This window comes from Mustela erminea, chromosome 2, assembly GCF_009829155.1.
Source record: "Mustela erminea isolate mMusErm1 chromosome 2, mMusErm1.Pri, whole genome shotgun sequence".
Taxonomy (NCBI): domain Eukaryota; kingdom Metazoa; phylum Chordata; class Mammalia; order Carnivora; family Mustelidae; genus Mustela; species Mustela erminea.
The window spans coordinates 27670101-27686725 of record NC_045615.1 but is presented as its reverse complement, the minus strand read 5'-3'; the positions used below and the strand labels follow the sequence as shown (position 1 = coordinate 27686725).

At 40.8% G+C, this 16625-nt stretch overlaps 1 pseudogene; it reads left to right on the top strand.

Moving 5' to 3' along the window:
* Positions 1-9840: 9840 nt before the first annotated feature.
* LOC116584355 lies at positions 9841-11821 on the top strand (annotated as a pseudogene).
* Positions 11822-16625: the final 4804 nt, after the last annotated feature.

Below are 16625 nucleotides of genomic sequence, written 5' to 3'. Positions count from 1 at the left end.
CCTTGAATGCTGCCGTGATCCTTATTTCTGTCTAGAGGTGGTAATAAAGGTGTCAACAAATTTTCCCTTTTTGAAATAGTTATCTGGTCATTCACAGAAGGAGCTATACGAGCTGCTGGGTGGCTCAGTCAGTTGAGCATCCAGCTCTTGGTTTTGGTGCAGGTCATGATCTCAGAGTCCAGGCATCAAGACCTGCATCGAGCCTCCAGTCAGGCTCTGTGCTCAGTGTGGAGTTTTCCTGGGATTCTCTTTTTCCCTCTCTCTTTACCCCTCTCACGGCTGTGCACATGTGCGTGCACACCCTCTCTCTTCCTCAAATAAAAACATACATCTTAAAAAAAAAAAAAGTAGTAGCTATAGATTAGGGACAAAACTCTCAAGATCAAGGAAAATGGGGAGTCCAGATTGCTATAACATTTGAAAAACTTACTCTCCCAAAGGGCTGAAACAGGTGTGGGTATCATGTGAATGCTGTGTAGCATTATCTTGGGTAGAACACAGAGGAGCCAGCAGAAAAACAGCTTCCATTGCCAGGTGTTCTGAAGTGAAAGATCCCTTGCTTATTAAAAAGAACTGAAGTTAGCCCTTCAGGGAAGGGGGTCATCCCTGATTTTGTCAAAGCCCCTGTATATATTCATGAGACTTCATGTTTTTTTAGTTTTACCTGTGACTTTTGGTAGTTTGCAAACCTGTATGGACTTGCAAACATGTACAGACTTCCCCCTCTGAAACCAAATTACATAAATTGAAAAATCATATATATCTTTCTGAACGCAGTCTGGCAATGTCAGACACACAGTAAAAATGTGACAAATATTGGCTGCAGAATGAATACCTGAGCAAATGAAATTTAAAATAAACTTCTAATTTCCACTCTCATTCAAAAATAGCAACTGGGGGAGGGGGCACCTGTGTGGTTCAGTCTATTGGGCATCCAACTCTTGGTTTTGGCTCAGGTCATTGTATCATGGGTCATGGGATCCAGCCCCAAGTGGGGCTCCATCAACAGTGCGGAATCTACTTGAAGATTCTCTCTCTCGCTGTCCCTCTGCCCCCCCCCAAAATACATAAATAAACATTCCTAAAAAAAAAATAAAAATAAAAATGTCAACTGGGGATTGCTATATCATCAACTTAAATTTCAATGGTAATTTTCAGAAATTTTAAGAAATAAAATGGTAGAAGAAATGAAATGCTAGAAGAACCAACACAATTATTTGAAATGATCTATTAGGATTAAACCTTTTGGGAAAAGAAGAGCACCATTTGACGGTTTTGTTTATTGGTATCACAGAGGTGAAAGAACCATGTTTTAAAAAAAAAAAAAGCAAAAGACTGAGATACAACACCAACTTAGGGGTCCAAGATATTCAACTGTTATGAGAGACTAGATCAGAAGAAGGCTGTAATTGTGACCATAATTCACATTGTACAAACTAGTCAATTCCTTTATCTTTAACAGTGGCCGCAGAAAATGTCAAAGCTCATTTTTTTCCTCCCCCCACTCTCATATTTTGCTGTGTTATTCATGTCCTATGGTAACTCCTGGCTGACTTGAAAAGCTCCCTGGGACATCAATTCCCAGGACTCAATTTTCTCTATCAGATTGTTGCAAATAAATCTCATTTTATATCTCAGCTCATAACAGCAGTGAAAATGCTTTATTGTGTCTCTGCTTTCTATTGCTGTGTTTAATGCTACAGCTGAGGGCTTGATTGTCTCTCCATGAGACACAGAAGATGAGAATGTTATTTCCCTTCCCCCACCCTTCAGCTCCCAGTAACAATTGAGCATTAAGGTAGTAAATCACCATCATAATTGTCTAGATACATCCAGTCGACTGGCTTAATGAGACGGGAAGTAGGTTGCTAGGGAAGAGGAATGACATTTTAACAAGACAACTTGCATCAAACTGTAATTTATCCTTCACAACACATTAAATTTTTCTGGAAAGTTATCAGAAGCAAAATCGCCATAGAAGATGCCAACCCCCGCTTAACCCTTTGGAATCACTTTATTAAATCAATATAAGTGTACAAAACATTCTTTAAATATTTGAAAAGATACGCTAGCAAAATGCTACCTACCTCATTTTTGGTGGTTCTGAAGCATTTGAAATTTAAAATATTCTATTTAAAAAGACAGTAGTTAACACCATTTTACCCCCCAACACACACACACAATCCATGGGGGGTACATTCCAAGACCCCCAGTGGTGCCTGAAACTGTGGGTATTACCTGAACCCTACTTGTACTATTTTTCCCTGATACATACTTAGATATAATAAAGTTTAGTTTATGAAGTATGCACAGGAGATTAACACTAATAATAGAACAATCATAAAAGTACGCTGTACTAAAAGTTACGTGAATGTGGTTCCTCTCTCAAAATATCTTACCGTACTGCACTCACTGTTCTTCTTGTGATGATGTGTGATGACAAAATGCCTATATTTTGAGATGAAGGGAGATGAATGACAGAGGCACTGTGACTTGTCTTTAGGCTACTATGGACTTTCTGACCGTCAGTGGTTGTCGGAGGTTAAGGGGGACCGCCTTCTTCATTCTGCAAGACTCAGCCAATTCCACTGGCATTTTTACCTTGCCCTGACAACGAAACTGACTGGACCTGAGCTTTCTGCTTACCATCTCCAAGCCTCATTAAATATCTCAAGCCCACAACAGCCCAGCACCCCAGAGGTTTCGTGGGGCTATGTTCAGATTCAGAAACAAAAGTAAAGGCTTCTCAGGCGATTGTTGGTGGGGTGGTTTCCGCGGGCAGATCTGGGGTTGGGGCGATTGTCTTCACCCCGAGGGGAAGCAGAGAGAGAGCCACGTAGTGTTAAAATATGGCCACGGTCATGCTTGTTTCTCTATGCAGAGCAGCTTTGTTTTGCCATTATTTCTGAGCTTGATGTAGATTATGACTACATAGGAAAAGAAAGAGAAATCACAGATGCTTCTCTTAGTTCTCCCTTTTTACTTTTTTGGTTCAAATGCTTGATACATTCTCTGTTTTAACCTGAACCACTTACAGCTGAGGCCTGCAATCTCCTCACCGTTTCCTTCTTTTCCTTCATCCTAACCTATTCTTGTTTCTTCTTTTGTTCTTATCGTCCTTTTCTCCCTCCCTCCTTCTTTCTTTCTTTCTTTCCTCTCTCCCTGCTTACCTGCCTTCCCCCTCTAGGTATCTCTTACCTCGTGCCCTCCAAATTACCTGCTGGCCCTTCATTTAGGTGTGATTCAGATTAGGTACTTCAGATGGGCCTGTTTGGTTGGAAATTTGTTGATGTGTCAAGCCCACATCTTTGCTATGCTTTTGAGGACCTTTAAAGGACTGACTGCTCTTTGCCTGCACTAAAACACACATCATCTCCCTGGAGCCTTTGCTTTAAGCAAGAGGCAACCAGTGTGGTGCAGCAGCCCTCTGGAGTGTCCCGAGTGGGGGGTATTCTGGGAATGTACACTCAGCCCACCTGCTCCCTAAGCTGGAAATAGGTTTATATACTCATGGTTTTGACTAACAACAACAAAAAATTCAAACAACACAAAAATAGTTAGACTAAATGGTGGATGTATCAGGCTTGTCCTAACTGGTTCACTCTTCACAACTGTTCTGTGTGTGCTATTACAATCCCCAAATTACCCTTGTGGAACTGGAGGCACGGAGAGGCTGAGGTACTTGCCCAGTGATGCACAGCCCACCTGTGTTAAAGACAGAATTTGAAATGGGCAGGCTGACTCCAGGGCACCACGTATAACCACGAACTCTACACTGCTTCTATCTGTATGTGGGTACATAGGACCTAGTTTGGAGGTTTTTAAAAACACAAATGAGATAAAAATGTATATACTATTCTGACATTTAAAAATCATGTCTTGCGGTAATGGAGAGTGACTGCTTAATGGGTCTGGGGTCTCCTTTTGGAGAGAAGAAAATTTCTGGAATTAGAGGTGATAGTTGTCTGACACTGAATGTAATAAATGCCACTGAATTGTACAGTTTAAAAGGATTAATCGTTAATTTTATGTTGTGTGAATTTTACATTAATCAAAAAAAGAATCAGTTCTTAGTACCTTGAGATCTTTCCATGTAACTGTACAATAATATAACCATGCCCCCCATTTATAGACAATCATGTTATTTCCTAGATTTGTTATTACAAGTTGTGCTTCAAAACAACTTCCTAAGGATACCTGGGTGGCTCAGTAGGTTAAGAATCTGCCTTCAGCTCAGGTCATGATCCCAGTGTCCAGGGATCGAGTCCTGCATTGGGCTCCCTGCTCAGCAGGGAGTTGGCTTCTCCCTCTCCCTAATCTGCCTGCTGCTAGCCCTGCTTGTGCCTATCTCTCTCTGACAAATAAATAAAATCTTTAAAAAGCAACACCCCCCCCCCAAAAAAAACTTCCTGGAGCTTACCTATTTGTACATTTAAATTTCTACAGGACAGATTCCGTGAAGTGAAATTATTGAGGCAGAAGATATGCCTGTTTTAAGTTTTGACAGATACTATCCAATTTTCCTCCAAAAATACGTGTGTCGGTGTATACACTTCAGTAAGAATCATCACTGGGAGTAGATTCCTATATTGCAAAGTGGTTCTGGGGTTCTCTTCTTCTGGGGGAAGTCGGATGTGCTGTGTGTTCATTTATATATATGTATGTGTATGTGTATATATATGTGTATATATATATGTATATATTGCCAATTAAAGTCAATTAATTAACATATAATGTATTAGTTCCAGAGATAAAGGTCAGTGATTCATCAGTCTTATATATATAATACCCAGTACTCATTATATCACATCCTCCTTAATATCCATCACACTAAGTTTACCCCATCCCCCAACCCATCACCCCTCCAGCAACCCTCAGTTTGTTTTCTATGATTAAGACCCTCTTATAGTTTGTCTCCCTCTCTGATTTTGTCTTATTTTATTTTTTTCCTTCCTTCCCCTATGATCCTCTGTTTTGTTTCTTAAATTCCACACATGAGTAAGATCATATGATAATTGTCTTTCTCCAATTGACTTATTTCACTTAGCATAATATCCTCTAGTTCCATACATGTAAATGGCAAGATTTAGGGGGGTTTTTGGATCGCTGAGTAATATTCCATTGTATATATACACCACATCTTCTTTATCTGTTCATCTGTCGATGAACATCAGGGCTCTTTCCATATGTTTGGCTATTGTGGACATTGCTGCTATAAACAGTGGGGTGCAGGTGCCTCTTTGGATCATGATATTTGTATCTTTGGGGTAAACACCCAGGAATCTGCAGCCACATATTAAAATACAATATATATCCTCTGAAAGCCCAACTGCTTTACTCTGGGGGAACTCAGACATCAAGGTCCCTACCATAAACTCCCAGTTTTAAAGGCACCTCTGCTTTCAGATCCCACATCTACACATCTTTTATCTGTTCCACAGCTAAGTGACCACCTTCATTGGTTTCAAAAACAAAAACATAACAACACAAAACAAAACAAAAACCCCTTCCCACCAAACACTTTGACAGTTGCAGCCTATTCTGAAGCCTTTCTGGGACCTTCCTTCAACTCTGTCCTCTCCCTCAGGCATCATCCTCTATTAGACAAAGCTGTCTGGCCTCTCAAAGCTGGGTCTTGGCCTGGCCAAACTCAGGAGACTCAGTGACTCCCAGAGGGGTTGTAAGGGTAATATCTCCAAGGGTGCATTTCTTCCTAGGAGGAATTTTCATATCAGCTGCTAAAAATGTACAATATTCTAAACCTCATTCCAAAATGTGTCAAGTCTTTAACCCTGAAGAAAGAATGTGCTGACTCCCCAGTGCAGGAGAAGTATTTACCTTCCACTCTGATTTACCTTTCCCACACTGCCCTCCTCCCACACAGTTAGGGAGATATCTCTTTCTTGGGCTCCTCCACTCAAGATCCCTCATTAACTCTCTGTCAGATTGTCCTCAGCAGGTTAATAACACCCACCCTGGCATAAATACAGCTAATCATTCTCAGCAGGTAAAATGAGCAAATTGCTCTCCCTTGCCACGTCGCTGTGAGCTCCCCTGACTTATCCAAACGCCTCAAAACATTGCCTTGGCTCACTCGAAGATCACAGTTCACTCTTCTCAGACACCTGCAAGATTGTGGCCTAGTCACCTTCTCCCATTGCTTTCCTGATCCTGAGAGCGAAGTTAGTCAAGGGACAGAAAATAGTCTCTTTTCCATCACCCGCTTTAGGAAGTATAGCATCTCAGTTCTTACATTTTTTTCAAAAGAAGAATTCTTTTTTATTTTGTTTTTTTTAACAGAAAACACCCCAGGAAGTACATCTGTGGCAGAGGCTCACAAAAGTAATGTCTTGCAAGAATCCAATTATTCAACTCTCTGTACCTCAAAATCTTTAACTCTCAAGGGTTTGGTTTACCCTGCAGGGGCAAGCATCCAAAAAATGAGAGGTTGGAAGGATTGAATGGTTTCCTAAGGGACAGGAGACACCTGTCAAATCTGAATCCCCAGAAGCACAAAGGCTGTCCTCTAATTTTCTGAGAGTTAATTGTTCCAAGGCTCAGAGGGACCCTCCACCTAATCAATTTCTGCAGACACTTCAGTCCCTGGCAAGAATAGCCTTTTCCTTTATTATTTTTTTTTCTGATGAGTTTAACCCATTTAATTCCATCTAATTCTTTAATGAGGCTCTGTTTTCCATATGGACTCTCAGATTTTTAAATATGTTGTCTACTTCTATTCCATAAGCATTAACAAGATTGTCTGGTTTGCTTAAGCTGTGCCACGTAAAGGCATGTAAAAGGCAAAACAAACAGAAACAAAAAAATCCAATCAAACAAAAGTACTTAATTAGGGGATGCCTGGACGGCTCAGTCAGTTAAGCGTCTGCCTTCAGCTCAGGTCATGATCCTGGGGTCCTGGGATCGAGCCCCGCATCAGGCTCCTTGCTCAGTGGGGAGTCTGCTTCTCCCTTCTCCTCTTCTCCTGCTTGTGTTCCCCTTCTCATTGTGTCTCTCTGTGTCAAATAAATAAATAAAATCCTTTTTTTAAAAAGCACCTAATTGATTTATCAACTGAACAATTAGTTAAGCTGATTACATTACTGAAATAGCTAGGGGATTGGTCAATATTATTAGTTGATTCCCTTAAAACCATCAAACCATGTAGATAACCAAATTCCAGAAACTCTTCTAAGTAATTTCTGTATTCTCTTCCTTTAAAAGCAGAATTAAGTCTCCTCTAATTCTTTTTGAGAAGGAGGTATCTCTGCCAACTCTTGATGAGTGTCATATGATTATGAGTTGTGCAAAAATGTGATGCAATAATATATGTCACTCAGAATCAAGAAACTCATCTAAGAAGTTCTGATAACTTAATTCCACACTCAAGAATCTCTAGAAATATAAATATCCTGGATCCTAAGGAATTTTTAGTTTATCTTGTTAGGAATTCTGCAGACTCATCTCTGAATTCCAAATGGATCCAATTTTCATTTTTTTAGAAATGGTAAAGGGTGACAAGTTGATTTCTCAATATGGTCTCAGAGGGCCTCCTTGGTGGTCTACAGCATGATCCCTAAATGAAAAATTATCTATAAACTACCATTCTGGACAGCAGTTGGACTGTAACAACTAGTAACCAGGTTTTCTCTATAAATTCAAAAAGAGTTCATTCCAAGTGTTCCCTGATGCGACAGAACTGCAAGTTATATGCTTTTTCATCAGTGTCTTTCCAGCTCCAATCTTTCACTGCCCCAACCTTCAGCTCTCATGCTACGCTACAGCTTTCCATGAAGGGCAGGTGCTCCAGGGTCAAGGGCAGAAATAGAATGGCCTTGACTCCTGGTATCTTTCCATTCTTACTATTGCTTGACCCCCAAATCAAAACATGCCCCAGTATGTGTATGCACACACATGCCCCAACCTCCTTTTGTCATTCCCTTCTGTTAATTTCTCCCTTTCTTATGGATTTTCAAATACAAACAATTATTAGAAGCTTTGATTAAGACATAGAAATCTGTTGGAGATGATAATATATGAACCTTTAGACATACTGTGAAGAACAAAAACATCTGGACCTCAGTTTCCCCTCCTATAAAATGATGGTAACTGCACCACTGTATCTGCCAGTGGTTTGAGAAAGACAAACAGGATCTTGTTTCCAAAGTCTCTTCAAGTTTCAATGTACGATGGTGCCGACATAGAAGAAAGTATCGTTTTCCTTCGGGCAGAATAATTAAAATGAAATCTCCTGAGTCCCATCTCTATGCATGTCTCTCAAAATTGATCATGCAGTGATTTTTAAGAACAGAGCAGCTCTGTGTCATTTATTTATAATCGCTTCTCATTGTTACAGTGGGGCATTCATACATATCACCTTCGGGCTCTGGGGAACTGTTCACATTCATTAGGGAAAGGAAACAGTCTTTCTTTCAAATAAGCAATTTGATTGCTTCAGCAATAGGTCTGTAATTACTGGAGCAATGGGATATGTTATTGTTAATAAGATGAAGAAACAAGCCTTTCTCCAAATCAGAGGGGGTTCGGCCTCTTCTTTCAGACACTGTAATTAAAAGGGGTGGCAGTGGTTCCCAGGGCCCCATGACAGGGCTGGCACCAGACTGGAGACACCAGGTCAGAGACACTTCCTCCCACTCTTGTCCTCTGTGGAATCAGTTGGCCCAAACCTTAGAATACTGAGGTGGTCATGGGGTACCTGTGTGGCTCAGTTGGTTAAGCAACACTCTTGATTTTAGCTCATATCATGATCTTGGGGTTGTAGGATCAGGCCCCATGTCAGGCTCTGTGCTGAGTGTGGAGCCTGCTTGGAATTCTCTCTCCCTCTGCCTCTCCCCACCTCTAAAAAAAAAAAAAAAAGAATTTAAAAAATAAAGAAAAGTTAAAAAAGAAGACTGAGTTGGTCAGGCAGAGAGGACTTCATGTCATCTACTCACACCTATGGCAGGAGGTCAGGGTTGTGACTTCTATCTATACTTGAAAGAGTGTAAAAGCATTGACTGTGGGAGCCTGACAAGACTCTAGAATTCTACTTTTTGTATCTGGAGGCCACATTGGATTCTAACTACAGTAGACAAACTCAGGAAGATTTACTACTTGAAATTCAACAGAAACAAACTCATGTCCTACTAGCAGAAGGTAATCTAGTTTTCTGGCCCTCATTTTATCAAGCCTTTCAATCATTTATTCATTCATTCAATCAGTTAAGCCTGCACTCATCATTCAGTTCCTGTTCTACCCCAGGTGAAGCACTTGACTCTGGACCAAGTAGTCCCTGCCCTTAAGGAACTCATTTGCAGAACTCCTGAACCTCTCCTTTTTGTTATGGTATTTTAGTTGGCTTTTTTCTTTCCTTCATTCTTGCCTTTCACATTCATATTTAAAGTCATTTGCCATTTTTCTCCATATTTTTTCTTTTTGCCCGGCCTTATAAATTTATCAGCTATAAATGAGAAGAGGCATTATACTGGAATAAAAAAACCTCGTTTTGCCCATTTGCTAATCATTGATAATTCCAGAAATGAGGTCAGATAAAATGCAGTCTGGGAACACTATACATAGAACCAAGTCTGGGAAAGCAGTTCTGTTTGGTTATCCTACTTGCCAGAGATAATTTCAGCCAAGGATGGTGCAAAAACTTAGGAGGACATTTTAGCCATGATATCTGACGACAACTTTTCATTTTAGCAAAATTCCACTGGAGTTTGAGGATTTGAAATTGTTTTTCAAAGAGCAGATTCTTCTGTTGGGAGCTCAGGGAAACTCTTTTCTGTTAGAAAAGTCAATTTTAGGTCTCATTGAACATGGGGTAGATCTTTGGATTGCTGTGTTCTTCTCAAGCTAAGCCAGACCCACACAGAAGCAACCATGTCTAAGGGGCCTGCAGTTGGCGTTGATCTTGGCACCACTTACTCCTGTGTGGGTGTCTTCCAGCACAGAAAAGTGGAAATAATTGCCAATGATCAAAGAAATGGAACCATCCAAGTTATGTCGCCTTCATAGACACTGAACGATTGATCAGTGATGCTGCAAAGAATCAAGTTGCGAAGAACCCCACCAACACAGTTTTCGATACCATGTGCCTGATTGGATGGAGATTTGATGATGCTGTTGTCCAATCTGATATGAAGCATTGGCCTTTCATGGTGGTGAATGATGCTGGCAGGCCCAAGGTCCAAATAGAATACAAGGGAGAGACAAAAAGTTTCTATCTAGAGGAGGTGTCTTCTATGGTTTTGACGAAAATGAAAGAAATCACAGAGGCTTATCTTGGGAAGACAGTTACCAGTGCAGTTGTCACAGTACCTGTGTACTTCAATGATTCTCAGCATCAGACTACCAAAGATGCTATTGCTGGTCTCAATGTACTCTGAATCATCAATGAGCCAACTGCTGCTGCTATTGTTTATGGCTTAAACAAAAATGTTGGAGCTGAAAGGAATGTGCTGATCTTTGACTTACGAGGTGGCACTTTTGATGTGTCAATCCTTACTACTGAAGATGGGATCTTTGAGCTTAAGTCCACAGCTGGAGACACTCACTTCGGTGGAGAAGACTTTGACAACCGAATGGTCAACCATTTTATTGCAGAGTTCAAGTGCAAACATAAGAAAGACATCAGTGAAAACAAGAGAGCAGTTTGTCGTCACCATACTGCTTATGAATGTGCTAAGTGTACACTTTCTTCCAGCACCCAGGCCAGTACTGAGACTGATTCTCTGTATGAAGGAATTGACTTCTATACTGCTATCACTTGTGTCCGGTCTGAAGAATTAAATGCTGACCTGTTCCATGGCATTCTGGACCCTGTAGAGAAAGCCCTTCTGGATGCCAAGTTAGACAGATCTCAGATCCATGATATTGTCCTTGTGGGTGGTTCTACCCGTATCCCCAAGATTCAGAAACTTCCCCAAGATTTCTTCAATGGAAAAGAACTGAATAAGAACATCACCCCTGATGAGGCTATTGCTTATGGTGTAGCTGTCCAGGAAGCCACCCTTTCTGGAGACAAATCTGAAAATGTTCAAGATTTGCTGCTGTTGGTTGTCACTCCACTTTCTCTTGGCATTGAAACTGCTGGAGGAGTCATGACTGTTCTCATCAAGCCTAATACTACCATTCCCACCAAACAGACACAGACCTTCACTACCTACTCCAACAACCAGCTTAGTGTAATTATTCAGGTGTATGAAGGTGAGTGTGCCATGAACAAGGACAACAACCTACTTGAAAATTTTGAACTCACAGGCATACCTCCTGCCCCTTGTGGTGTCCCTCAGATTGAGGTCACTTTTGGTATTGATGCTAATGGTATCCTCAATGTCTCTGCCATGGATATGGGCACTGGAAAAGAGAACAAGATTACCATCACTAATGACAAGGATCATTTGAACAAGAAAGATATTGCGTGCATGGTCCAGGAAGCTAAGAAGTACAAAGCTGAAGATGAGCAACAGCGGGACAAGGTGACTTCCAAGAATTCACTTGAGTCTTATGCATTCAACATGAAAGCAACTGTTGAAGATGAAAAACTTCAGGGCAAGATAAATGATGAAGACAAACAGAAGATTCTTGACAAGTGCAATGAAATCATCAATTGGCTTGATAAGAACCAGACTGCAGAGAAGGAACAATTTGAACACCAGCAGAAAGAGCTGGAGAAAGTCTGCAACCCCATCATCACCAAGCTGTACCAGAGTCCAGGGGGCATGCCAGGAAGAATGCCTGGAGACTTCCCTGGTGGTGAAGCTCCTCCCTCTGGTGGTGCCTCCTCTGGGCCCACCATTGAAGAGGATGATTAAAGCAACCTAAGAATAAACAGGTCTAGCATTGTTCCACACACAATATTCAAAGGACCCAAATTTGTAGCAAATTCCATGGCAGTTGTAACAGTGAGCTGCTATAGCAAAAAAAAAAAAAAAAAACAAACTGGGCATTCTTTTTACTTGAATATGGAATATGTGCACCAGGAAAGGAAATAAACATAGCAAATTATAAGCAATGTATTGTTAAGCAAAAAATGCAATGTCTTAAATCAAACTGTACTTAAAATTGGCACCATTAAAAAAAAGTCAATTTTAAAACAGAAAGAGAGTTTCCATGCTCTGTAGGACTGACACAACTGCCCTTTGTGCTCAAAGCTGATGCTGTTAATGCCATTCTAGAAGAGGATGCTCTTCAATTATTTCCACTTCATTGACAACAGATTCATACTTATGCACATAGTCTTTCCTGACCCTCATAACCAATGGTACTCTCCGGGAAGATGGCAGTCAAGGTTTAAAGGGTAGCAGAACAGGCCATCCCAAACATGCCACTTTGGTATATTTGATTATTTTGAATTTCAGGCATTTGAAAAGCAGCAGATGCAGGGAGACTTTCTCTGCACTCCCCTTTCCTGCCAAAGAACAGATCCTCTAAAAGGAACCCATTTGTCATAAATCCCTACCATGGGACTTTCATCACCTAGGGAGAATTGACTCTAGTCGCAGGAGAGGAGACCAGAAGTTCACACCACATCCAGACAAACTTTGTCACAAACTATCGTGTCTTCCATCTTATCTTCTAAGGGCCCATTTATTTTTCACAAAAATCATTTACTCCTCCCTAAAAGGCGTATATTTCTCTCTCTTTTCCCTATTAAGATGGGATTTTAATCCTGAATTCCAAGTCACTTGGGGGAGCTACTCATTTTTCTCTGGGTATCTCCCATGTGTACATGAGGCAAATATATGAATAAAGTTCTGTTTCTCTTTTGTTAATCTCTTCTATTATAGGAGATTCAACCAAGAACTTGGAAGGATAGAAGGAAAATTTTTTTCCTCTCCTACAGTTTCAAGTTATGTTAGTTACTGGGGCACCTGGGTGGCTCAGATGGTCGAGCATCTGCCTTGAGCTCAGATCACAATTTCCAGGCCCTGGGACCAAGCCCTGGGATCGAGCTCATGTCAGGCTCCCACCTCAGTAGAGAGTCTGCTTCTCCCTTTCTCTCTGCCACTTCCCCTGTTTGTACTCTGTCTCTCTTTCTCTAAGTGAATAAGTAAAAACTTCTAAAAAATAGAAAAATAAAAAAAGTTATGTTAGTTATGTTAGTTATGTTAGCTAGAATTCTGGGGTCAAGTAATAGAAACTAAATGGATTCACCTTAAGCAAAAAGATGGAACTTGGCATAAGGATACAGAAGTGTGCTAAAGAAATAAGTGCAGGAGTACAGTCAGGCCTTGGGAAGGGTTGGAATTAAGAAATGCAAAGCATCCATACTCCCAAGATATACTCTCAAACCGTCTCTACTCTGCTTTTTCTTACACATCTGCTTCATTCTCTAACATCAGAGTCCATATTTCCCTTCTTTCCTTTCCATAAGGCCAAATATGGCTGTAAAACAGCTAATGATTTTATCTGTAACTGTTCCAGTCATTAGAAGAGACCAACTCTCCGTCTTTCCATTCTTACCCCTGGTCTACAACTTGTTCAATCATCTGAGGTCATCAGGTTGAGCCACACAAAAGCTACAGTCTCTAGGAGACCACCTATGTGGATCAGGGGCACTTCTCAGGGAAGGTGGAATGGGTTGAGAGCTGGAATGTTGAGTTTTGTTAAAGATATTCCCAAAAGTGTCTCCAGGGTGGCCACTAAATTCTGGAAACAGAGAAAAATACATAATAAATGGTTTATTAATATTACATGATAAAATAGTATTATTTGTGTTTCCAGACATGGTGGCCACCTTGAACTACAAAGGAAGGAGTCTATAGTCCTGGAATAGAAAGAAGCTACAGGGCATGAATTCATGGTGTTGTCATGAGCCTGGACATCCATTTATCTGAACTAACCAGTCATGAATGCCCATGTGGCTCATGTAAATAGATTCATACATAATGAAGAGATAATTACCTCAGCTTTCTAGTTGCAACCAAATATCTTCCAGTTACAGAGAATACTTAACAGGCTAATTAGTAGCGTTCATTATTCTTCCCCTTAGTCCCCCAAGAATGATTCATGCTAATTCCTCAGTAATCCAAATCCTGATGCTTCACATTCCAGCTATCTATCCCTAGCTCTTGTGTTTATGTATCATCCCCTTTGTTAGACTTTCAGCAGCTGTAGGATCATTCTCATGTTTTAAAAAAAAAAAAAAAAAAGTTGCCTCTGGAGAATGGCAGCTTCAGTATAGCTGGACTTCTTAGTGTTCGCTATAGGCTCCCAAGTGTTGTGGTAAGAGCAATAGGAGCTGAATCACCTTTTTTGATTTACCTTCACCTTCATGTTTGCTGTATTCTATTTGTTAGAAGCAACAAACTAAAGCTGGACCATAATTAAGAGGAGGAGAATTCAACTTTTCCTTCTGATAAGAAAAGGGTCAAAAAATTTATGAATATATTTTTAAATCACTAGAAGAAGTTTCTTTTCTTTGCACAAGAAGAAATACAAAGATAGATATCCTAAGGCTATTATAGTGACACTGTTATCAAGACTCCAGGCTTTTTCAAACTTTCCTCTCAGCACCTTTAAGGGCTTGGCTTATATTTTGTCCATATAATGACTGCTGCATCTCCCCACATCACATCTGTATTCTAGACAGGATGAAAGCAGAATGTTATTTGTCCTCCACACACACCCCTCCTTTTCTGCCTAAGCAGGAAAGTAACAGCTTTCTCATAAACAAGCCAGCCATCTTCCTCTTAGATTTCATTGCCCAGACTTGTGTCACATGGGCCTGTCAGGAACTCCATTCAGCTGGAAGAGAGACCTGAGCTGTCTGGTGTTGGAGTAGCCAATTAAAGCAATAAGGAGCCAAAATAAAAATAAGAGCAAAGTCTTTAATCACTTAGTGCAGGGCACCTGGGTGGCTCAGGTGAGCATCTGCCTTCAGCTCAGGTCATGATCCCAGGGTCCTAGGATCAAGTTCCGTGTCAGGCTCCTTGCTCTGTAGAGAGACTGCTTCTCCCTCTGCCCCTTTTCCTACTTGTTCTCTCAATCTCTCTCTCTCAAATAAATAAACAAAATCTTTTAAAAAATGAAATAAATAAAATCTTTTTTTTATTTTATTTTTTTCAGTGTTCCAGAATTCATTGTTTATGCACCACACCCAGTGCTCCATGCAATACATGCCCTCCTTAATACCCACCACCAAGCTCACCCAATGCCCCATTATCCTCCCCTCCAAAACTCAGTTTGTTTCTCAGAGTCCACGGTCTCTCATGATTTGTCTCCCCCTCCAATTTCCCCCAATTCATTTCTCCACCCCATCTCTCCATTTCCTCCATATTATTCCTTATGCTCCACAAGTAAGCGAAACCATATGATAATTGGCTTTCTCTGCTTGACTTACTTCACTCAGCATAATCTCCTCCAGTCCCATCCATGTTGATACAGAAGTTGGGTATTCATCCTTTCTGATGGAGGCATAATACTCCATTGTATATATGGACCATATCTTCTTTATCCATTCGTCTGTTGAAGGGCATCTTGGTTCCTTCCACAGTTTGGCGACTGTGGCCATTGCTGCTATGAACATTGAGATACAGATGACCCTTCTTTTCACTACATCTGTATTTTTGAAGTAAATACCCAGTAGTGCAGTTGCAGGGTCATAGGGTAGCTCTATTTTCAATTTCTTAAGGAATCTTCACACTGTTTTCCAAAGTGGCTGCACCAACTTGTATAACCACCAACAGTGTAAGAGGCTTCCCCTTTCTCCACATCCTCTCCAACACTTGTTTCCTATCTTGTTAATTTTGGCCATTCTAACCGGTGAAGGTGGTATCTCAATGTGGTTTTGATTTGAATCTCCCTGATGGCTAATGATGATTAACATTTTTTCACGTGTCTGTTAGCCATTTGTATGTCTTCTTTGGAGAAGTGTCTGTTCTTTTCTTCTGCCCATTTTTTTACGTGATTATCTGTTTTGTTTGTGTTGAGTTTGAGGAGTTCTTTATAGATCTTGGGTATGAGCCCTTTGTCTGTATTGTCATTTGCTAATATCTTCTCCTGTTCTGTGGGTTGCCTCTTTGTTTTGTTGACTGTTTCCTTTGCTGTACAGAAGCTTTTGATCTTGAGGAAGTCCCAAAAGTTCATTTTCACTTTTGTGTCCTTTGCCTTTGGGGACATGTCTTGAAAGAAGGTGCTGTGGCTGATGTTGAAGAGGTTACTGCCTATGTTCTCCTCTAGGAGTTTGACAGATTCCTGCCTCATGTTAAAAGATCACTTAATGAAATAGTATAATCAAGAAGCTATACTGAGAAAGCACCTACTCCCCCCTGTTTCATTTCCCCCCATGAAATGATGTGCCCCCACCACTGGAGGATAGGATGGATCAACACAGATCCAGTAGGGTTGTTTTACTTTTGAACAAGTACTGGGTAAAAAGGATCCTGTCTTTTTCTGGCCCCAGGTAGAGGAAGGAGCACGAAGGAGAAGGGTTAAGAGTGGAAAAGTACTGAGTCAGAGCAGAGAAAGTATCTTCAAGGTGCCCCAATAAGACCTCCAAATAGAGGAACCTGAGCTAGGAATGCAGCTACACATGGGTACATGGCTGGCCAAGTTCTTGACTTGATGCTTAACTGACTGAGCCACTGGGTCCTTGACTATAGCTCCCCTTAGAGGCTGCA